Source organism: Peromyscus californicus, unplaced genomic scaffold (genome assembly GCF_007827085.1).
Source record: "Peromyscus californicus insignis strain IS unplaced genomic scaffold, ASM782708v3 Scaffold_20__1_contigs__length_68692818, whole genome shotgun sequence".
NCBI lineage: Eukaryota > Metazoa > Chordata > Mammalia > Rodentia > Cricetidae > Peromyscus > Peromyscus californicus.
The window spans coordinates 52656320-52679616 of NW_026294503.1; the positions used below are offsets into that span (position 1 = coordinate 52656320).

Below are 23297 nucleotides of genomic sequence, written 5' to 3' on the forward strand. Positions count from 1 at the left end.
CTGCAGAAATGGTTTGAGAGTTAAGAGAGCTTGCTGCTCTTTCAGAGGACATGGGTCCAATTCTCAGCACTTACATGGTGGCTCAAAATTATCTGTAACTCCAGTTCTAGGAGATCTGATGCCCTCTTCTGACCTCTGCAGACACCGGGCACACATAGAGTGCACAAACATACATGCATACAAAAATATATACCTAAATATGAAATACATGTGTGTGGGTGGGTAGTAAGAAAATATATAGTAGAAAAATAGAGTGCACAAAGTAATTGCATGAACTTTGATGGGGAAAAACCATAGACTCCTCTTCACCCTAGGAGAAGTGGATCTGAGAGAAAAATGAAATTCAGTGAAATTCCATGATGTAACCACATTCATATGGATATGACCAGATAGTCTGGAGGAGAGGAGAACAGAGATGTAAATCTAGATGCTCATGTTCTCTGCTATACAACCCCTCCTAGATGTGAGGAGCACCGGGGCTTGCTTTCCAAGTATCCATACTGATTTGAAAGAATTTAAAGAAAGAATAAGTACTATTTAGGTGGGGGGGGGGACCAAAATGGTCAATTAGAAGTCAGCTAGAGGGAAGCTAGCTAGAGTCTGTGTCCCTCCCTACAAGATGATGACCACTGAGGGCCCTCTCCACTCACCAAGGGGTCACTGATGTTGGACAAAGTATCAGGAAGCCACATGGGATCAAAGGACAAAACAATGGTCTTCAGAGGAGCTGGACTGAGAAAAACTCATGGTACACTGTATCTGAGTAGATGGGTCCAGAAAGCCAGCCCTTCTAGGAAGGTGGAGTCAAAGGGGAAGCAATCTGTCAATGATGCAAACTTTGGCCTGGAAGAAGAAGAAACAAATGGACTAAAAAGTCATAAAACATTGGTGAAAGAAATTAAGAAAAACACAGCAAAATAGAAATATATTTTGTGATCATGGGTTAGAGTAATAAATATTGTTAGCATGCCCATACCTTGCAAGGGTGTGTAGGTAGAGGTTTCAATCCACTAGCAACTCCCAAAAACTCAGCAGCTGCTTCCCAAATAATTGACTTGGAGGCTTGATATTACTTATACATGTTTGACCATTTGCTCAGGCTTGTTACTAACTTATTCTTACGCTTAAATAAACCTATGACTCTTATCTATGCTCAGCCATGTGGCTCATGGCTTGTTACCTCATTTTCTACACATCTAGCTTCCTGGTTGGTGTCTCCTGACTCTGCCTCTTCCTGTATCTCCATTTGGCTTTCCCATGCAGCCTTATTCTGCTTGGCTATAGGCCAAATCAGCTTTTATTATCAACCAATGAGAACAACATACATTCACAGTGTACAGAAGGGTCCTCTCACAGCAAGGGTGTGTGCAGATTCAACACAATCCTTATTAAAATATCAACATCATTTCCAGAATTGTTAAAAATCATAAAATTCGCATGCATCCACATAACACCCTGAATAGAGAAAACTACCTGGAGCAAAGAGAACCAAGCAGGGGCCCTTAAACTGCCCAGCTCTAGTACCCAATACTGTAGTGATCAATATGCCATGTGCTGGTGTGAGAGCAGACACATAGACAAACAGCAGAGCAGAGGTTTATGAAATAACTATGCACACTTAAGTCAACTGATGTTGGCAAAGGTGTGCATGCATTGGAGGAAGAGTATTTTTAATGCACAATGCTTGGGAAATTGGGTGTCTACACACAAAAGAGTAAAATTAACCCACCTCCTATGTACGTTTGTGTGTTTCTCTCTCTCTCTCTCTCTCTCTCTCTGTGTGTGTGTGTGTGTGTGTGTGTGTGTGTGTGTGTGTGTGTGTCCATGTGCACATACATAGAAAGTTAGAAAAAAGTGTCAGGTGCATTCCTCTGTCATTCTCTACTTTATTATTTTTAGATTTATTTTATTTGTATGCGGGTTTTGCCAGCAAGCATGTCTGTGTATCAACTGCATGGCCAGCCCCCACAGAGGTCAGAAGAGGGTGTCAGATCCCCTGGACTGGAGTTACAGATGTCTTTAAGCCATCATATGGGTGCTGGGACTCAAACCCAGGTCCTCTTCAAGAACAACAAGTGCTCTTAACTGCTGTTCCCTCTCTCCAGGCCCCTGGTCTGTGATTATTATTTATTACAATGCTGTAGGTCGTTTTGTAGTCCAGATGATGCTGGGCTCGCAGAGTGAATTTTCTGAAAGACTATATATACACTGGTGATTATTTGCCCTTTAAATGTTTTAGAAGAGGTAATCATTTTCCAGTGAATTTGGAGCAAGGATTTCTTTGCAGGGAACTTTTCTTCTTTTCCTAGCTTGGGGTGTTTGCTTCGCCTGTTTCCTTATGAGCATCTCTGCTGTGCTGTTTACTGAGGAGTACCAGTCCTGGGTAAGGTGTCGGATGGACTGGCACAAAGTCATTCATGTCGCTGCACTACTGTCCTCTCTGCTTCTGGTGTCCCCAGTGCTTTCTCTGCTGTGGGATGATCCTTCTGTCCGCTGTGAATATGTATTCCTCTCATTGGTTAACAATAAAGCCGTTTGGCCTATGGCAAGGCAGGATAAAGTTAGGTAAAACAATCAAACTGAGAACTCAGATAAAGAAAGGCAGAGTCAAGGGAGACTCAAGCCAGCTGCCCAAGAAGCAAGATCCAAAAAAAAAAAAAAAAAAAAAAAAAAAAAAAAAACCCTGGTAAAGCCATGGCCATGTGGCAATACATAGATGAATAGAAATTGGTTAATTTAAATGTAAGGGCTAGTTTACTAAGTTTCATAAGCCTAAGCAATTGGTCAAACATTTGTAATTAATATAAGCTTCTGTGTGGTAATTTGGGAAGCAGATGCCAGGTATTTGGGAACAGGCAAGCAGGAAAGAAGGTTCCACTTACACTTCCTCTTTTATTTCTAGTATGCTAGATGCAGGAACATCAGAGGAGTAACCAACCATTTCCGATTGGATTTAAGTCTCGCTGCACAAGATGAAACCCATACCTGACGCCATTTAAAAATGCCTGTTTTAAAATCTCCTATCCACACTTCCCTTGACCCTTTACCTATGATACTCCCAGGTATTCTGATGTCGAGGCTGGCAGCGACATTGACAGACCAATGCACTCTCTATACTACCATGGGCACCTCCTCATGACTCACACGGTGTGGCAGGTGTTTGTACTGTTGGCTCACACACTTACAGAGGGACCCTGAGATGTGTCAAGATACACAAATGGTGAGACTTGGGGTGTCGGCTGGCAATCCCAAAGTTATCCATCCCTTACATAGCCTCACCAGTGACCATTGGCTGGGTGTAAAGTCACTCTGCTGCTCTTTAAAGAAGCACTCTCAAGCTCTTTGTGCTTTTTCTGCCTGAAAAATAAGCTATGTTGTAAGTTCTCTAAAAGGTCGGGTCAGAGCATCAGGCAGCTGCCCCTGTGTGCCAGTCCCTAGGCTAGCCCAAGACAATATGGTCACTTGTACTGGGTCTCAAAGGCAGCTGTTCAAGAAAGCAAATCCCCTAAAATAATAGTTCTATGTGCAGGTGGCTGTGCTTTACATCTGCATATTTTATACATGAGTGTGACACTATTTGCATTTGGGATCAGTGGAACTCACCCCTCTTTATGTATATATATATATCTGTTGCTGCCTCAGTCATACCGCAGTGCTCTACCAGCTCACTGAGGGACCAGTCCATGCTGGGTGCAGTCAGCTCTCAAAGCAGGCAGCAGTGAGGGCTGCCCTGTTGGTCTACACCTCTCTTAAAATCATCGGTCGGTTGTGCCATGCTTTGTAGACCTTGCCTAGTTCTGTCTGAACCTCTGTCTTCTCTCGCAGGACAGAGCCTGGTCTACACCCTCTACTGCCCCAGCATGGTAACACCAGACTTCTCTGTCCACCAACACAGAGCACTGTCTGACCTGGGCCTGGCCCATGTTGGATCAAGAGGGTGAATGAGCTGCTGAGACAGGTGAGGGCAAGAAGTCAAACCCCTCCACAAGAGACACGGCATCCGCTTTGCCCACGGGTCCAACAATGTGAAGATTGGAATCTCAAGAAAAGAAAGTGAAGCCATAAATCACTAAATAAGATAATAAAGTAAATCTAGTCCGGAAACGATGGCCGTGAACAGTGCTTCCCATGCGGTCTCTGCTTTAAGATATGGGGAAGACACCTTCGTAAAAATCGAATAAATCACTTTTGGTTTAATCAGAAACACATAAATGGAATTTATCACATCCCTGAGAGGCATCTTGTCCAACCCATCAGCTCCTTGCGCTGATGCTTCAGGAGGAAGGCAGGATTATTTTAGGCTTGTTTATTTGCTTTTAAGTCAGTAGTTTATTAGTCTTCATCTTTAAGTATTTGCTGAAAGAGTGATGTTCTTTCTCTGTTGTTTGTCTCCCAATTGCAGAGGTGATTTTGTGCTTTTATTCATTTATTCATTTGTTTGTTTGTTTCGTGCTCAGCATCCTAGACTTGTCTATAAGGGTCCTCTTGTGCCGTGTCCCACCACCACCAGTTCTGTGACGTCATAAGGGAAGGACATGGACACACAGGTTCCCAGAATTCCCAAGTCAGTCTCCTAACCCACCCCCTCGTTGTGTGCAGCTTTGCATGCAGAGACCCCAGGCCACGTATCCTCGTTCTTTTACACAAGTGCCCTGTATTCTAGAAGTGTTAGCCTTAGTGATACCAGTGATACTCAGAACTGCAATGAATAGTTTCTGGCTAGTTTCTAGAACAGAATCTACTGCCCATCAAGGGCTCTGTATGTCCCGCCTCTCCCTCCCCAACCCCACCCCCCGCCAATTGCTGTATTCCACCTGCTTTGTAAGCAAGGTTCATGGGACCCATTTTTTACACACAGGGAAATGGGGCCCCCCCAGACCATACCTGAACCCGTGCCAACAAAGGGTTAGTCTCTAGCCCCAAACCCAGGGGTCAGCTTCTGTGTCAGCAGCTACCAAGTCCAGTGGGCAGTGTGGTCACATGGCTACTGAATGATGCATGGCAGCTGTAGACAAAGAGCAGCAGAGCAAGGTGGCCATCATCTCTGTATTTAGCTAAGCCAGCTGCCAGCCTTACATGGTCCAGCCTCTGCTGCCTCTACAGTCTGGAGGGCTTCCATGTATGTAGGAGGATGTGTTCTGCTCTGACCTCTGAGCTCTACCTGCAGTTCCTCTCCCCCAAGAGTTACAGCACAGAACTGGGTCTGACTGAAGCACTGCAGAAGTCCAGCTCCTGCAGCACTGGCCCTCCAGCTGCTTGAGTCTTGCACGGCACGAAGGCCTTTTGGTGCACCTGCTGGGGGCTGTATGTAAGTGAGTGTGTGAATGAATGTGAGTCTATGTGTGAGCGTATATACGTGTGTATGAGTGATTATGTGTGTGAGTGTATATGCGTGTGAATGAATGTATGTATGTATGAGTGAATGTGTGTAAGAAAGTGTATGTGTGTGAGAGTGCGTGTATGTGTATGTGTGAATGAATGTGCGTATGTGTGAGTGTGTGTGTGTGTGTGTGTGTGTGTGTGAGCGTGTATGTGTGTTTGTGTGTATGTGTGTTGCTAGTGAACTGGATCCACAGGGCCCAGACTCAGAGCCCTACGGGGTGTCACTGTTGAGAGGAAGCCATCCATGCCAGCCATGGAAGCCTTGGTATGACTGGAACACCAGCCTTATGGAGATTAAGGGCTAGCCTCTCCTCTCTTTCCTTACATTAAAGAGTCTGGAGCTGCAGAGGGCTGAGCTGAGTTCTCAGATGGCACTAGAAGCAGCTGCAGGGAGGTTCTACCTTGAGCTATGGATGTGACAGCCAGCACATAGTGAAGTTGTTGGAAGGACAGTCGAGCCTTCAGTGGCTGTGGAGGTGGGACCTCACTACCTTGAGTCTGTACCAGCATTCAGCTTCCAGGTCCCCCCTCTAGCTACAGAGATCAAGGACCTAAGTTTGGAGGTGAGTGTCAGGAGGTCAAGGTACAAAGCATCCTGGTTGCTTTGCTGTCCTTCAGTGCTACCCAGCCCAACATTCTGACCTCTGGATACACAGAACTTGTGGGACCTCACCTATTATGTTGGCATGGACTTGCTGCTGACCCACAGAACATGGCCAATAATGTAGTCAAGAGTGGACTGGCCTTGTCCCTATTTCTAATATGGGAAGTCTCAGGCCATGGCTTATTCAGCATTACAGAAGTGTCTTTTCATTCATGAGCTTTAGGCCCAGCTGAGGTCCTGCTGATGTGGTAGGGCTGGCTGCATGAGGGAAGTTGAGGCCCAGGCTCATGGGACTGTGGCTTGAGCCTGTGCTGAGGTCTCCATCGAGGGGAGTTTGGAGATGAGATCCTCTGTGTTGAATCCTGAGGCACCAACAGGAGATCTGGTGCCTTGGGCCCAGGCAGTTTGTGCATAGTGACATGTACTAGAAAGTAAGACAGACCGCATGGTCCCAGAACCTACTTTCCACCCAGAGCTGCCTTCCTCCTTTTCATCTGGCTTTTGCTACCTTTATCGTTTAGGACAAAATGATATAAAATGGCAGTCTTTGTTTCTTGAGCTTGGTGGGTCATTCTAGAAATGGATGAGCCTCTCAGGGCAGTGGCGACTCACTCTGTTTGTGCCCAGTGTAAGAAATGTGTGGCTAGAGGTACCAGACGTGTGAGTGCTATCTTGAAGACCTACCAAAGATACCTACCCTTAAACTGTGGCCTGGGATTCTGTAAATTAGTATGACTGTTGTGTGGCTCTCTTACACTGGCCTTGAAGTCACAAGGAAATGTTATAACCTGTCTGTGAAGATGGTGGTATGCAGAGTCTGCCAGAGCTGGAGGGAGAAGTCTGGATGGAGGTAGGCGGCATATTTGCCCTATCATTTAATCATTAGATTGTACTTTACTGACACACACAAGAGTTCTCATAACACAGCATGCGCAGATACCTCTTGTGTACCATTTGCTTCAAGCACATCCTTTTTGCTTGGGTTGATTTCTTCTCATGATGGTATGCTCCTCCTTACTGCTGGCTGCAGAAGAATCCTGGCTAGTGTTGCCTGGAAAGAAAATTAAAAGCAATTAAGGACTAGCCTGGTGGTGGTGGCGCACGTCTTTAATCCCAGCACTCGGGAGGTAGAGCCAGGAGGATCTCTGTGAGTTTGAGGCCAGCCTGGGCTACAGAGCGAGATATGGGACAGCCAGGCCAGTTACACAGAGAAAACCTGTCTTGAAAAACCAAAAAAAAAGTGATTAAGGACTGTAAAGGTGGAATATCAGTCGCTTTGTGTTTTCATTCTCAAGTGTTCTTTGTCAGGTACATTCCAGATCAGCTGGATCTTGACAGACAAGACCAGGGCTGGAAACAGTAAGATGAGCCGCTGCACTGGGTCTGGCAAGCATAGGTACACTAGATAGTGGTGGGGACCTACTAAAGCCTTGATGACTGTGCACGGGAGTGTGCTGCTCTGGGACCCAGGACCACGGCCACAGCAGAAGTTTGTCTGCAGTGGTCACAGGAAACACTGACTCAACCAACCATGACACTGATTTTGCTGCTAACTTAGGGTGTGTCCAGTCACTTAAGAATGTCATTCCAAACCAGATATGGGGAGGACTCCTGCCTGCAATCCTGGCACTCGGGAGGCTGAGGCAGGAGGATTGTCATAAGTCTGTGAGTTAGAGTCCAGTGTGGGATGCATAGTGAGAACTTGTCTCATACATATATATTAGATATAGAAAAATTATATGGGGGGGAGAGGAGGCAGAAATGAAGAGAGAGAGGGAAGGAAGGAAGGAAGGACAGAAAGAAGGGAAGAGGGGAGGAAATAAGGAGTTGTCACTGGATCCACAGGAGAAGCGAGCAGTGACCCTGAAGTGTTGGAAAGTTTGCAAACTCCAGCCAAGCTCACAGGGGAAGAGTCAGGAGCAGGGCAAGTCCTCAGTGTGAATAAAGCTGCCCTCTTTGGAGACAGGCGCTGTTCCATAAATCCTTGGCCTGTAGTATGCAATACTCCATGATGTTGGCATGATGACAAAGTTACTCAGCACGCATTTCTTTGGATGGACACCTGGCACGGAACCATACGTGAGTTGGTTCTAAGCAGGTCTTCTCTTAGGACAGCAGATACAATGGTTGGAGCAGAAGCAGCCACACTGAACTCTGAAACAAACATGGTAAAGGTCAAAGAGCATGTATATGGAGAGGGCCATGCCCACTGTGGTTCTTTCTATGCTCAGACTGGCCCTGGCCCCGCCATTCCTCTCGGAATAGATGACTGATCTTCCATGCAGTAGGGGCACCTGCTTCTGCATCTCTCTCCTTGGTGCCTATCTGAAGAAAGATTGTAAGAGTCTGGGGTCTTTCATATACATATATATATATATATATATATATATATATATATATATATATATATATATATATATATCCTCTATATCTTTGTCCATCTCTTCTTTCTCTGTCTCTCTTCTCCCCTCCCTCTCATCTGTATGTCCATATTTTCTCCATCAATGAGTATTGAGTTTTGTCTTAAAAAAATTTTTTTCTGCGTTTACTATCTTCTTTATTCTGTTAATTCAGAATAGTAACAGAATCAATCCTTTAAATCAAGTTTACATTCCTGAGACTCCCTGAGGAGGGCAAAATCTGTGGATGCATAGTTCTCTTAAATAAAATGTAGAGCATTTGCATGTCACCTCCGTCCCCCTCCTGTGCACTTTAAATCACCCCAGGTTGCTTATCATACCTAATGCAAGGAAAGTGCTGTAGAAAGACTGTTACACTGCGTTGTCCATGGTCAGCACAGAGGCAATTTAGAAGATATATTCAGTCCATGGTTGGTCACTTGGCTCTGCAAATACACAACCAACCAGGGAGAAGGGCTCTGATTATGCCACACCATGGCTGTGTCTGCATCTCTGCATGGCTGTCTGCCTATAGATTCAATTTCCTCATGATTTGGAAATGCTTTCAACTCTGTGCTCATGGTGTTTTAGGGCTAACACTGCCTTCATCTCTTACAATGGCTGCAAGGAAACTGAGCACACACAGCACCTTGTAAAGCCCTTTCCTGTGTCTCCTGAAGAAACTGCTCAAGGTGGTCATGTTTCTTCCTTGAATATTTGATAGGGCTCATCACTGAGTCCAACTACATAGAGAATTTTATTCGAGGAAACACTTCATATGACAGGTCCAACATATAATCAGATTCTGTTTTTATTCTTTGCTTTAAAGATTTCTTTACTTTTATTTTCCATATATGAGTATTTTGCTTGCATGTAGATCTGTACACCATGTGCAAGCCTGGTGCCTGCAGAGTCCAGAAGAGGGTTCAGGATCTCCTAGAACTGGAGGTAAAAACAGTTGTAACTTTCCATATGGGTTCTGGGTACTGAATTCAGGTCCTCTTCAAGACCAGCAAGTGTTCTAACCACTGAGAAAACTCCCCAGCCCTTACATTTTATTATATGTCTTTCTTGGATTCTTTCCATTGTTATAATTGGTGGGCATGAACTCATTCATCCTTCTTCCATCCTCTTAATCCCTGTTGTGTCTGTATTGATGTTATTCTGCTCCTATACCTCCCTACTGCCTCATGTATCATCTTTTTCACTTTGCATGTCTGGCTGGAGGTTTACCAATCTGACTATTTTAAAGAATGAGCCTAACTTCTGGTTTCCAGAAGGACTTAGGAGTTGAATCCCGGAACAACAAGAATAGGCCTGATCCTTTTGACAAGGCAAGAAGAAGTTGACCCGCAAAGCCCTCTTTTTAGTTAGACAAATTTTTAGGAAACTGAGAACAGCTCTTCCTGAATCCTTTATTTGGGTCATAGGTGAGACACTTCTTCCCAGTAGGTGTGAAGTTCAGCAGAATCAGAGCTCACACTCACACACAGAGGCTCAGGACAGAAGCTGGAGGATGAGTAGGTAGTGACAGAGGCGTTTGAGATGCCAGTCCAGTGTGACAAGTTGAAAGTTAAGAACTTGAAAGAGGCAAGTCTCAGGACACCCAACACTTTTGTTTTCAGTCCAGAAATTCTGCCAGGCTTCTCAGAGAGTCTCGGAGAATGGCCCTCTGATGGTTACAGTAAGAAGAGTTATCCTGAAGCACATACAGATGCTCCTTGACGTAAGCCCTGATAATTGTCTCATAGGTGGATGATATTGTGAATTCAGAATGTAGCTGATGGGGAGCTGTGCATGCTGCCTTTGCCGAGAAGTGACAGAGTGTGCCATACCATGTATGGCTAGCCCAAGGAAAGATCAGAATGTGAAGCCCACTTTCTACTGAGTCTCATTGAGTTTTGTGTCATCACCAAGGCTGATGCCTGGCCATCACAAGTTGCAGGGTCTGTGCCACGGAGCACACTGTTCTTCTTGGTAAGGTCTTCCCTGAAGCAATTCTACCAAGTCCAATATACTGGAATTTTATCAGATCATAACAAGCCTGGGAAGAGGGTAACACCCTTACTCCAAGCCCTTCTGTTCTTCCAGAATCACTTATCAGGAATAAGAATAAAACCAAGGAACATTGTGGTGGTCCCAGAGCAGGGAAAAGGCCTACTAAAGACTCAGCCTTAGACATAAAACTGTAGACCGCTGCTCATCCTATGCCTACCACCACACCAGCAAGACTCCTGTGTGAAACCAAGAATGCAACAGGACAACCACAACTGAGGCCACATCTGAGAAGGAAAACACTAAGTGCAGGTAAAGATACGACAGCTGGATATGACATAACCTGACTTCCAAAGAGATGAACTTAAAATCCGTGCTGACTTGTCTATCTTTCTTATGCACTACAAAATGTGTATTATTCAGAAAAAAAAATATTGCAAAGTGTAGTAAAAGACGGGGGGGGGGGAGGTTTGATACTGTGTCCATTTAGAAGAATAATAGTAGTTGGCTCACCACTTTGTCCTATGAGATGCCCCAACCATGGGTTCTTGGCAAGATTTTCAATACAAGGCATGTGTTTCCTCCTGTAGAATGAGCCTTAAATCAGCCAGGAAGCTTTTGGTTACCGCTGTCACATTTGTGCCACTCTTGTACCCATGGGTATTTCTTGTCATTATTGTAGTGCACAGGGTTCCCTTTCTCTGCCAGCAGCCTACATAGCACCACCCAGTACTGAGCACATTAAAGCCAGCAAGGAGGAAGATTCTTGGTCAATGCCAACTCGATTTCTCTACGTTCTGAGACCAAAGAGTGTGGTGTCTTCCTCAGTAGGGTCTTACCATCAAGTTCTGGTGGGAAACCAAGAGCTACAGCAATAGCCTGTACAATTTTGGGATTCTCTAGGACACCCTTGACCAACAACTTGAGGGGAGCTTTTCCACACCTGGTACTTTTTAATTTTTTATTTTTATTTGGCAACCCTGGCTTCTGAGAGGAGCACTATCCTCTTAGTAGGGCAAATCCAGTTAAACTCATCTATCTATCTGTCTGTCTGTCTATCTATCTGTCTGTCTGTCTATCTATCTATCTATCTATCTATCTATCTATCTATCTATCTATCTATCTATCTAACTAACTATCTATCCATCAATCCATCTATCCAACTATGACAAGATATACAGACACATCCCCATTCTCTCTCCTATTTGGATTCTGGCACCAGCTCTTTCTTTGGAGTGTTTAACTCGAAGTAGAAGCCAGGAATCTAAAAATGGGCCACTGGGAAAGGTAGAAAGATCTTGAGAGGGGTAATAGAACACAGGTACCACTGTTGAATTTGAAAGTATCTATATATTAGAGATTTCACTGGCAGTGTAGATTGCCAATGTTATTTTTGGCATTGTGTAACATTTTCTTAACGGGTTCTCTCTTGATAGAAAAGATTACATTTTGACAAATTTGATCTATCACATTTTAACAGAGTTTGCTTCTGGTTTCATGTATCAGTATTTCCAAACTCCAGGCTCATAAATAAATCTTCCAGCTTTAGATACAGATCTAAGATTCATTTTAAATTAGGTATTTTCATTGTCATTATTCTTTGCAATGGGGTCTAACTAGTGTACACATGCTGACTTCAAAATCCTTGATGCAAGTGATCCTCCTGCCTCAGAAATATGCCACCACCTCTGGCTCAAGCTAATTTTTTTTAAATAATAAAGAGTGAGGTTAAGACAGGTTTGTTTTGGCATGTAGATGTACATGTACTTGTCTCCACTGAGCTCATGTGTGTGCAGGACCTTGCCCCCTGTGCCTTATTGTGCTGACCTGTGCCTGTCCCTCACCCACACCACCCTATCTTCATTCTGCAGCTTCATAGAACTGCGTTGCTCATTCTTGCTGCCTTTGGCTTTCCACATACATTTTGGAATCAGATTGTCAGATCTGCAAAATGTCCTGCCAGGATTTTGACAGAAATTATCTACATCCACTGGTGGAGAAGCTTTATCTCAAATATACAGTCTCCCAGTTCATGGACTTGTTAGGTTAGCATCAGTGTGGCTTTGCTCTGATTTCCGTCATTGGTGCTTTGTGTCTTTAAGATGATAGATCTGCCTCTGCACTGTTTACATCCAGCAGCTCTCCTTCTCTCCCTCTTTCCCTCACTTCTTATCCTTCCTTCCAAAGTTTTCTCTCCTTACCTACGTTCTAACCACCACCTCTCTCTCTCTCTCTCTCTCTCTCTCTCTCTCTCTCTCTCTCTCTCTCTCTCTCTCTCTCTCTCTCTGTGTGTGTGTGTGTGTGTGTGTTTGTGTGTGTGTGTGTGTGGTGTTTAGTTTTGGTTTTTGCTTTGACTCTGGAGTCTATGGAGTGCCCTTTCCTGATACTCACTCTGAGTGTGAAACTTCTCTCTTCTCTTTTCTGACCCACTCACCCCTTTCCTTTCCTTTCCTTTCCTTTCCTTTCCTTTCCTTTCCTTTCCTTTCCTTTCCTTTCCTTTCCTTTCCTTTCCTTTCCTTTCCTTTCCATTCCTTTCCTTTCCTTTCCTTTCCTTTCCTTTCCTTTCCTTTCCTTTCCTTTCCTTTCCTTTCCTTTCCTTTCCCTTCCCTTCCCTTCCCTTCCCTTCCCTTCCCTTCCCTTCCCTTCCCTTCCCTTCCCTTCCCTTCCCTTTCCTTCCCTTCCCTTCCCTTCCCTTCCTTTCCTTTCCTTTCCTCTTTCCTTTCCTTATGGAGCAGTTCATCTCTTGGACATGGTGTTGGGTGCACCTGAGCACAGGGCACAGCATCATCCCACTGTGCAGTAAGACATTGTCCTATGAACTTTTGTGTATGCTTCTAGAGCAGTGGTTCTCAACCTTCCCAATGCTATGACCCTTTAATATAGTTCCTTATGTTATGCACATTGTAGTGACACCCAACCATAAAATTATATTCGTTGCTACTTCATAACTGTAATTTTGCTACTGTTATGAATCATCATATAAATATCTCATATGCAGGATATCTGGTATGTGACCCCTGTGTAAAGGCTGTTCCACCCCCAGAGAGGTCACAACTCACAAAGTTAAGAACCACTGCTCTAAATCTTGTTGGGGAGGATCAGTTGTATTCCTAGAGTGCAGTGTTATTCTTGTTATGAATGGATATTGGACTATGTCAAATAATTTTTCTGCATCTATTGAGACAGAATTCTGTTTGTTTTTCTCCTTTAGCCTCTTGGGATGATGGATGGCATTGATTTATTCTCAGATATTTAAACAGATTTGCACTCACAGCACAAAACCCACTTGGTCATAATATATTACTCATACAAATTGCTTGATTTGCTGGAATTGTATTTATTGTGTAAAGGGTTTCTTGTCTCTGTATTCACTAGGAATATTGGTCTGTGTGGATTTTGTTTTTCTTGCATGGTCTTGGTGCTTGTTTTGGTGCCCTGGCAAAGTTGGTTCTATGGCATAAGCTTGAGCACATCACCATCTGGTAGTTTTCAGGGGAGCCTTAGAGGGCAGTCTTTTTTTTTTTTTTCCTTTGTGGGTTTGGTAGAATTCCCTGACAAAACTCTTGTGGAGATGTCTTCTCCTCCTAAGGATTTTTAATAACAAGTAATACCTCTTTAAAAGATAGGTGCCAGTGTTTCATAGAACAGCACAGACCAGGTAGTTTAAAAAATTAATTCTCATGGTTTCAGAAACTACAAATCAATCCAAGACAGGTGCTGATTTTCAATTCTTTTATCTTATTTTTTGTTCATTGATTTGGAAGATTTTGTAGACAGATTTTCTAATCTCGAAATCTGCTGGCAGTCAAGGAAAGACTCATAGTTAATCGCCCTGAGTAATTTCCCATCATGCACTTGAGTTTGATGTAACCCTTGGAGAACATCTTCAGCTGCACTGGGACTGAGACAGGCTTCAGGATTGTTCCCGTATCCCACCCCCACCCCACCCCCAGTGCAATGACTTATCCTGGAAGTCAGCATTTCCTCTGACACCTTCAGGTTTTCCTGCCAGGGAGGAAAGGGGGGGGGGGGGCTTTCCCTGAAGGTGACACTGACCTCCACACATGGACCTTGTCCCAGCAGCCTTCTCAGGCTAGCCCAGGAAGTCTTACCTCTCTCTAAGGCTCCAACCTTGGTATTCTCGAGGTTGGTCCCTCAGAGGCATTTCCTCAGGCTTTCCTGCCTGGTTTCCCTGAGCTGTTTGCTGGGAAATTATTTCAAAGTGTGCATCTCCTGTCACTCGCCTCTTACGCCAAAGCTCTCATTTCTTTTCTCCTTTCATTCCCTTGGTCTGCTGAAGCATTTTCATATCTGCGTTCTTCTTTCTCACTGTCTTCTTGCCATTGCCCTTCCAAACCTTATTTTCTCTTCTGTCCTGCAGGATGGTAGGTGGAATGTTGGCTGTGCAGCTTCCCTCTCGCTTCTGGACCTAAAGACTCGGGAGATTGTTGAGTTTTTCTTTTTCCCTCAATGAACATTTTTAAAGACTTATTTTTATTTTTAAGTTATGTATACATGTGTGTATCTGTGTGAAAGTGTGTACAGCCAAGTACAGGTACCTGAAGAGGCTGGAAGAGAGTGTTGGATCCTCTGGAGTTGGAGTTAAAGGCTGTTATGAGCCGCTAGATGTTGGTGTTGGAAACTAAGTTTAAGTCCCCTGCAAGAAGAGTGTGTGTTCTTAACCGTGGAGCCATCTTTCCAACCACTCTCCAGCAGTCACATTTTCAATTCTTAAAACCCTCTGAGTGCTTTATCTGAGTCCCACAAGTGAAAGTAATTGCACCATTTTCATTCTCTCCCAAGTTTTTCACAGTTATACAATTTCATTTATATTCGTAAGTATACCCACACTTCCACAGCACTTAGGTTTCTGTGAGATTTTTGTTGTTGCTTTAAAATTACTTGCTACTAATTTTATTGTGCTTTGGTAAAGACAACAATAGTATTGAATGCATAGTATTGATTCTTTGGGACCTGGAAGTCTTTCTGAATTTAGTTAAGGTCAAGTCCCAAACACATTGTGCTGAGGATGTCTTTCTGTATGCTGTGAATGTATTGCTCTGATTGATTGTTAAATAAAGCGCTGATTGGTCAGTAGCCAGGCAGGAAGTATAGTATAGGCTGGATAAGCAGAGAGGAGAATTCTGGGAAGTGGAAGGCTGAGTCAGGAGATGCTGCCAGCTGCCACTGCCATGAGAAGCAAGATGTGAAGTACTGGTAATCCACGAGCCATGTGGCAATTTATAGATGAATAAAAATGGGTTAATTTAAGATATAAGAACTAGATAGCAAGAAGCCTGCCACGGCCCATACAGTTTATAAATAATATAAGTCTCTGTGTGTTTACTTGGGTTAGAGTGGCTGCAGGAGCCGGGTGGACACAGGAAACCTTCAGCTACCTTCAGCATTGTGTAGTTCTGTCTGATCATTGTGAGCTGGTCTGCCCTGCCTTCACTTGGGCTTTTTCCTTGCAGCTCTAAGATCTGCACCTGGGCCACTTTCTCCTACCTGGAATATCAGTTGTAGTGATGAGCTGAGGCCTTTTAGTGTGATAAAGTCTCTTTCCGCCCTGTAAGCTGACCTTTTGCTACTTATGTGCTTTGAGGCTGGTTAATGCTGCTTGTGTGGGTCCTCAGCCCTGATGTCACCCTTGCAATCACATGACCCTCTTCTGCTGCCCTGGACTGTATGACCGGGGCAGGGGGGGGGTCACTTTTTTCTCTCCTTCTATTGACAGTACCATTTATTCATTGGGAAATCACAATGCCATGTGTCTCCCTGCACCTCTGGGCCTCTGTGTTGGCCTGGTGTGTGGAGCATTGACTTGACCATGAGTCACAGTGCCTGCTATCCTCCCATAAATATCACATGGGTGGGGCTCTGTTTTCTCCCTAAGCACTCAAGAGCCTCCCTAATCATTTAGGGGTGAGAGAGTAGATATGGGAAGATCCATGGCCATCCACATCCTGACCCTCTTGGAAAATCGTCAGACTCAGAGCATCAGCGGGGGACCCTACCTCACCAGAGTTACAGAGCCTCAAAGGGACAGGTGTGGGAACAAGAAACATGGACCTGAGAGTCCTATACCTGTTCCTGAATAGTAGCACACTAAACATACACATATACACCCACAGTACATAACCATACACCATCTAAACACACACATATACACACACCACATTTATGCACAACACACACAGACACACAACACTACAGTGTACTGCACAACATTATTACTATACTGGCACCCCGTGTCTACAGATGCTGCCACAGACAATAGGAGGCCCAGTGACCCAACACATTTTGCAGTGCCCCAGGCTCATTAGGGTCCTCTGTCCTGTCCTGAGAGGACCTGCAAGTATCTCAGCTCTGCTCAGCCTTACCCTGTGCCCCTTGGAAGGTGGGATGATGGCAGAATTGTGAACTCCAATCACTCCTTTCCCTGCCAAACTGGGATTGCCCCTATGTCTCATGCCCTACATGAAGAGCATACAGTAAACTCTCCCCCAACACATCACACATAACACACACACACACACACACACACACACACACACACACACACACACACTCCAGGGTCTTTCAGGACAGTGGAATGGAGGCCCCTATGTTAATGCCAATCCATCCACCAGGGAAGATGTGCTATGTTTTGTAGTGGGGCTGTTAGTTCTGCTGGTTCCTGGCTACTGGAAGAGCTTCAGCTCCAGCTTCAATGTACCTGCTGGCTCCAAATCCAACCTCAGTCCAGTGCACCTGCCAGATCCCAGCCCAGCCCTAACATTGTGCATCTGCAAGATCCCAACCCAGCCCTAACATCAATGCATCTGCTGGCTTCCAGCTCAGTACAGGCTGCTATACCAGTTTCTGTTTACTCTATACCCCTACCCCAGAGAATGTAGCTGTGGCAACCAGGCCAAAGGAGAAGACCTAGGTTCCTATCTACCACTGCTTCATACAAGTTGTGCAGGAAAGAAGGTCACCCAAGGGAGATGCCACTGAGGCCCACATCCAGTGTCGGCTGTAGACACTAAGAGCTGCTTCTCTTATTTTAAACATTTTTCTTTAAGACTGTAAAATCTTTTATTATGTCAGATTAAAGACTCAAGATCTGCAGATTATGGAGCCACGAAAGTCACTAAACTCATGTTAGGCGTGCAGTCTACTCCAGCACTCTCCACATGGGGAATTCTGAACCAGCAAATCTGGACTTATCTGAATAGTCGCATCTCCAGGCTAATGACTTGAGGGGGAAGCCGGGAGTCTAGAGCTAGACTGTCTCCCTCCAAAGGCACTTTCAACCTTGTCTTACCCTTCAATTCCTCAGAACTTTCAATGTCCTGCAACTGGATACTGCCTGGGAGCATTGTGACCTATCAGTGATGCCACTCCTGAGCCTCTCAACACCTCCATGGAATCTGCACCAAGGCTTATGCTGGCAGCAGAGGAAGAGGAATTCCAGAGAGCATGTGATGTCCTGGCAAGGAGAGGCAAGCCTTCCTACCTTACCTCACCCAGGTTCTGAAGTGTCGTCCCACTCTGCGAACATGAGTGCTTCGGGCAGCCCCCAACAGCTACTTTGAACGCATTCACCCCAGGCAACGGGTGCCTTGCTGACCCCACTACACTGCAGTTCCCCTATTTGTCCATTGAGATTCTCCTTGCCAACTGGGGAGACCTCTGTGCAGATTGTACGAGATCATCTTTGGCACTGAGAAAGGGCTGAGTCTGTCCCCTCAGCTCCTCCTAGCCTCCAGAGCCAGGACCCCTCAAATTTTTCAGATGAGGAGGTGCTGGAAAGGAGCCACTCCTCCTGATCAGGTAAGCCTGTTGAGTTCCCGTGGGGCCCCAGGGACTGAAGGTCAGTGAGGAGCCTGGGCTTGCCCTTCAGAGCCCTCATGGTGTGTCTTCTGTAGTGACAGCTCATCTTTCCTGCTCTTACATGTCATGGGCCCCTCTTTCAAACCATGCTCAGTGGCACAGTCAACACATGCCCATGGAGTTAGAGGAAAGCAGGTGTGGATGACAGCAGAGAGTCTGGGCCTGATCTGTGGAAAGGGCATGTATGGATATAAGCCTGGCAGAAGAATGCATGCTCTGTCCATGGGCATGCTGGGCCTCTGGTGCCCAGAAGAATGCATGCTCTGTACATGGGCATGCTGGGCCTCTGTGCCCATCAAAAAGAGTGCTCTGTGTGCCTGTCTTCCCACATACTGTCATGAGAGAGTGGGTATCCAGCTCTCCAGAGTCACCCTGTTCCATCTCTGCTAAGATGGGACTGTCACCATGCTGCTAGTATTGACATTTGAGAATTCAGGCTTCCTAGCCCACATTGGGCTTGGATGTAGCCTAGACATTAGATCATTGGTTAATCTTCTAAGACAATTCTACCACGTGGCTATGGAAGGTGAGGAGGGTGGACAACCCACTGAATTAGAGAAGACATGTTACCTGACTCTAGGACAAAGGCAATAAAATCAGGCAATCCTGCCTGGTCCATCCTGGAGTCCAGAGATAGCTGTAGCTAGGAAGTCTAACAGGCTGGTGTGGCTCTCGGGGGCTGACTGCTGGCTCTTGCCCTGCCCATACTGAAGGCCTGTGTGTGTTTAGGGGAGGTGAGTCAATATGCACAGGGTGAATGAGTAGACAAGATGGACATATTTTCTCCTGCTGGTCAACCTTCCAGGCTCCAGGGACAGGCTGTCAATGATGCGATTAACAATGGTGCCAATTCTGTGTAAATGAGCTGATGTCTGCCCCGTGGAGCACAGCGTCCTGCTGCCTAGCTGTCAGGAGACCCACAACTCCCAGGCCAGAACTGTAGCTGCCCGGGAAGGTGACCAGTGACTGCAGCCAAACAGCCAGCCCGGGGCCTCATTTCCATGCTGTAATCCCATAAGCAAATAGTTTGATTGTATTAGTTGAGGGTAATTTTTCACACTTCACAGTAGCTGCTCAGTTTGCTTCTGGATTCTGCTGACTCTTCGAAGAATTTGCACAATAAAATAATGGAAAAGTACAGTAACCAGTGAAGCTAGACCCCAGATCTCATTCAATCAAACCCTTGGAGCAGCAAGTGCTAATGGGCCTGCTCAACCCTCTTGCCTTCTATGCTCTGGACTGCAGTTTTTTTCCCTGGTATGTATTGTGGGGCTGACTTTTCAACTCACGTGTGCAGCCATCAAGACATCCATGCTCCTTCCATCCAGCTTTATTAGCTGGGCCTTCACACCGTGCACACTCCTGAACCTCTAAGTTGTCCACCCTGATGGGACCTTCCAAAGCGAAGGTGTGGAGGTAGGAAGAAAGTCTTGCATCCAGATTCTATGTCCTTGGGCTGGAAATGAGCCCTGTGGACAGGCATGGAGAAGGTTGAAGGCAGCCTTTGTGGACTCCTAGAGCCACTTAAGATGAGATGCAGACAGAAGGAAAGAGGGAAGAAGGAAGGAGGGAGGGAGGAAGGAAGGAAAGAAGGAAGGAAGGAAGCAGGCAGGGAGGGAGGCAGGGTGAGAGGGAGAGAAGGAGAGAGGGAGGCAAGCCTCACTGTTGAAGGTTGAGGATTGGCCCCTTGTCAATGCTGACATCTCCTAACTCAAGTGTGCCACGTGATACCCCAGAAAGCACAGCTGCATCCTGACTCCATACCTGTGAAGGTGAGCTCTCTTTTGGAGCACCTTTGGAGCTGTAATTTAGCCGATTTGAGGTGACATCATCCTAGATTAGCCAATAGTAACCGTCCTCGTGAAATAAAGGAGGGGGTGCTCCTGTCTGGAAGTCAGTCTCTCAGCAGTGGAGAAAGACCCTGATGCTCCGAGAAGCTGCAGGGAGAGATGATTTGCCCTCTGGATGCCTCTGTCAGGGGCCCCTCACCACATCCTTCACTCGATTCTTAGAGCTAAGCCTCAGAAAGAGGAGCTGGGGTAGCAGGAAGGCAAGCTTCAGAGGACACAACCATTCTCAGGCGATGCCTTGGTGTCCAGGGTAGGAACTCAGTGTTTCCATCTCAGCCTCAGCCACTCTGTCCTATGTTGGGCTGACCACCAGCTACAGAGGCCCCTTCCATTTACGTTCTTTTAGTGGCTCCTTTGTCTTTGTTCTAACTCCAAGATACTCCCAGGGCCAATCCCGTGATGTCCTCCCCAGTCCTTTTCAAAGCCCCCTGCCACATCGCTCTGGTAAAGACAAGCCCCATGACTCCAGGTGACAGGGCATGGGTAGGGGGGCCACTGAGGATGGTACATCTGTGAGTCCCCATGCTGGCAGGGCAGTGGGTGTAGGGTGTACTGAACCTGCCATGCTTGTGCTGGGAACAGAATCTCGAGGTTGTGCCTCCTCTAGTAGATCCAGCTAGGTCATGGGAGCCACTTTCTCGGCTCCACATAGCAAGCTGCAGAGACAAAGGGACCCTCTTCTTATTCTGAAGGCTTGTAACCCACAGTATTAGCTACAATCACAGCGTGTTAACTAATGTCATTTGCATTGTGTTTGCTAACAAAGGGACTAAGGTTGCAAGGACAGCTCTGACATAAATCAATGTCTTAGGTCCTTGGAGATACCACGGCAAGCCCAAGGCTGATTTTCCTTCCAGGAACAGGAGCAGCTTTCTCCGTCGTAGGAGAAGTCCTCTAAGCCGTAGCCCTGTCGCTCTGCCTCGGTTGGCCCCAGCCTGGGGAATCAAGACATAGATGGTATAGAGATGCAGGCTGGGATGTGAACATCTGGGATGCCTGGGAGCTTCCCCCTGGACTGCAGCCAGGTCACTTATCTGAGAGCAGGACAAGGGCTTTCTGTGGATGAGGATATCCCTCTTGCGGGCCAGAAGCCTCCACCACAGGCAGAGCCTATTTCTGTCTGCTCTTGGCTCCGAGCCGTGCTTTGTGAAAGCCTGGGACTGTGCGCACTGTTTGGTGTAAAAGGAGAGCCATGCCATCCTGCCATTCTTATGGATGTTTGTCACCTCCCTCTGAGGTGTCCCTGGGGCTTTACTGAGACAGTGTGCCTATCAGCTCTGAGATCCTTCCCACTGCTCTCAACCCAGCCTGAGCCCTGTCTCCTGAACTTCTGAGAGGGGTCCTGTGTCTTCTGAATGAAGTGGAAGCTCAGAGGTGACCAGGGATTTCGACTAGTTCATTTAATTTTAGAACTCGGTGTCATGGTTAGAATAGGAGATGTGACCCTACAGACTCATGTGCTAAACACTTGGTCCCCAGCGGGTGGTACTGACCAGGGAGGCAAACTTAGGGAGGTGGGAGCGCTACCTAGAGGAAGTAGATCATGAGTGTGTAAAGTGAGAGTTTCGGCACCAGCTGTATAAAGTGAAGGCATGACCACTCCAAGGTGTGGTCAAGGGGAAGGTTTCTGGAAGGGCAGGAAGAGAAAGCAGTAGACGGAACATGGTCAGTAGACTGAACCAGGCTATGAGAGGAGGGGGGTGAGCAAGAGAGGAGCAAGAGAGAGGAGGGATCTAGAGGACCAAGAGAGAGGGGGCCGAAGAGAGGGGGATCCAAGAGAAAGCCAAGAACCAACAGAAAGCCAAGATAGAGAGAGAACCAAGGGAGCTCTTGGCCCAAATGGCAGAGTTATACAGCAATAAGAAGCTAGGCAAAGGGAAGCCCATGAGCTGGAGAAGTTTAGGGTACAGGGTGGGGTGAGAAGAGCTGGGAAGAGCGTGGGTGCCAGTATGGACTCTGTAACAGCTACTGGAGATCATGAGCCAGTCCGGAGGCCAGTATACTCTTTGGTATGCTAATAGGCACCACAGTTAGTCATTTGTCCCCAGTTTTCTTTTGGACCGGACAATGAGGGAATGCCTTTGAAGTGAGTACCAAGCCTTTGGTCTCTTTCTTTTTTCTCCTCTGAGCCATTTTCCACTCTCCACTAAAATGAAGTACAAGATAGCATATTCAGAAGCCAAATTTGAGTGACTATGGCCCATTTAGTTTACCCCAAAACCCATGGTCCAACAGGGAAGCAGTTTTGTGACCTTTTTATAGTCCTATCTACAGCCATCCTTCAAACAGCCCTAACTCACTGGCTATATCCCACATAGGTTCTGAACAGAGATGGGCTTCCACATTTCTAAAACCTGGGGTTAAGAGTAGCAAGTGATGTGGGTCAGGAGTGAGGTCAGGTGACATACGCACATGCACACTCTGGGACTTCACTATGCTCGGTTGGTGGCATTTGGAGTCTTCAGGACCTTGGGGACCTCGTGAGAGCAGCTTTCTGGGTAGACTCCTTTCCCATGGAAGGTGCCTGGCACTAATCAAGGCATCACTGATAGAGCCATTTGTCTGGAAAAACAGCTCTTGCTTCTGTTTTCTTAAGATTCATCTCTGCTAACCACGAGTGGAGCTCAGGTCCAGAGACACAGGCTACATAGCCAGGCCTTAAGCCTGATATAGAGTGTGTGGGCTTGCAGGTCAAAGGCAAGAATCCAAGGTTTGGGTTTGTCTGTTCCTAGCCTCTGCTCCTGGCCAGGGGCTGGAGGTCACTGTGCTTCCAGGTCCTACCCTATGTGACAGTGAGCAGATGAAAAAGATGGGCTTGAAAGCCAGGTACTAGGGGTAAATAAGAGGGAGTGTGGTGGTTTGAATAAGAATGGCCTTTATAGGCTCACATAGTTAAATGCTTAGGAAGCGATGCTATTTAAAAGGATTAGGAGGTGTGGCCTTGTTGGAGAAGTCACTGGGAGTGGACTTTGAGGTTTCAGAAACCCAAGCCGGGCCCAGAAGCTCTCTCACCCTTCCTGCTGCCTGAGGATCCCGGTGTTGAACTTTCAGTCTGCCTGTGTGCTGCCATGCTACCCACCATGGATAATGGACTAAGCCTCTGAAACTGTAAGCAAGCCCCAATTAAATGTTTTCCTTTAAAAGAGCTGCCGTGGCCATGGTGTCTCTTCACAGTGATAGAACACTGAC

The 23297-nt window shown here is 46.2% G+C and overlaps 1 long non-coding RNA gene across 1 annotated transcript in view; it reads left to right on the top strand.

The window, feature by feature from the left end:
• The window catches only part of LOC128116922 (uncharacterized), a 51244-nt gene extending 31341 nt beyond the window's left edge, over positions 1-19903 (top strand). Inside the window, exon 3 of the long non-coding RNA XR_008220632.1 lies at positions 17705-19903. This is a non-coding gene — a long non-coding RNA (uncharacterized LOC128116922). The remainder of the gene's footprint in view (positions 1-17704) is intronic.
• The last annotated feature ends 3394 nt before the right edge of the window (positions 19904-23297 follow it).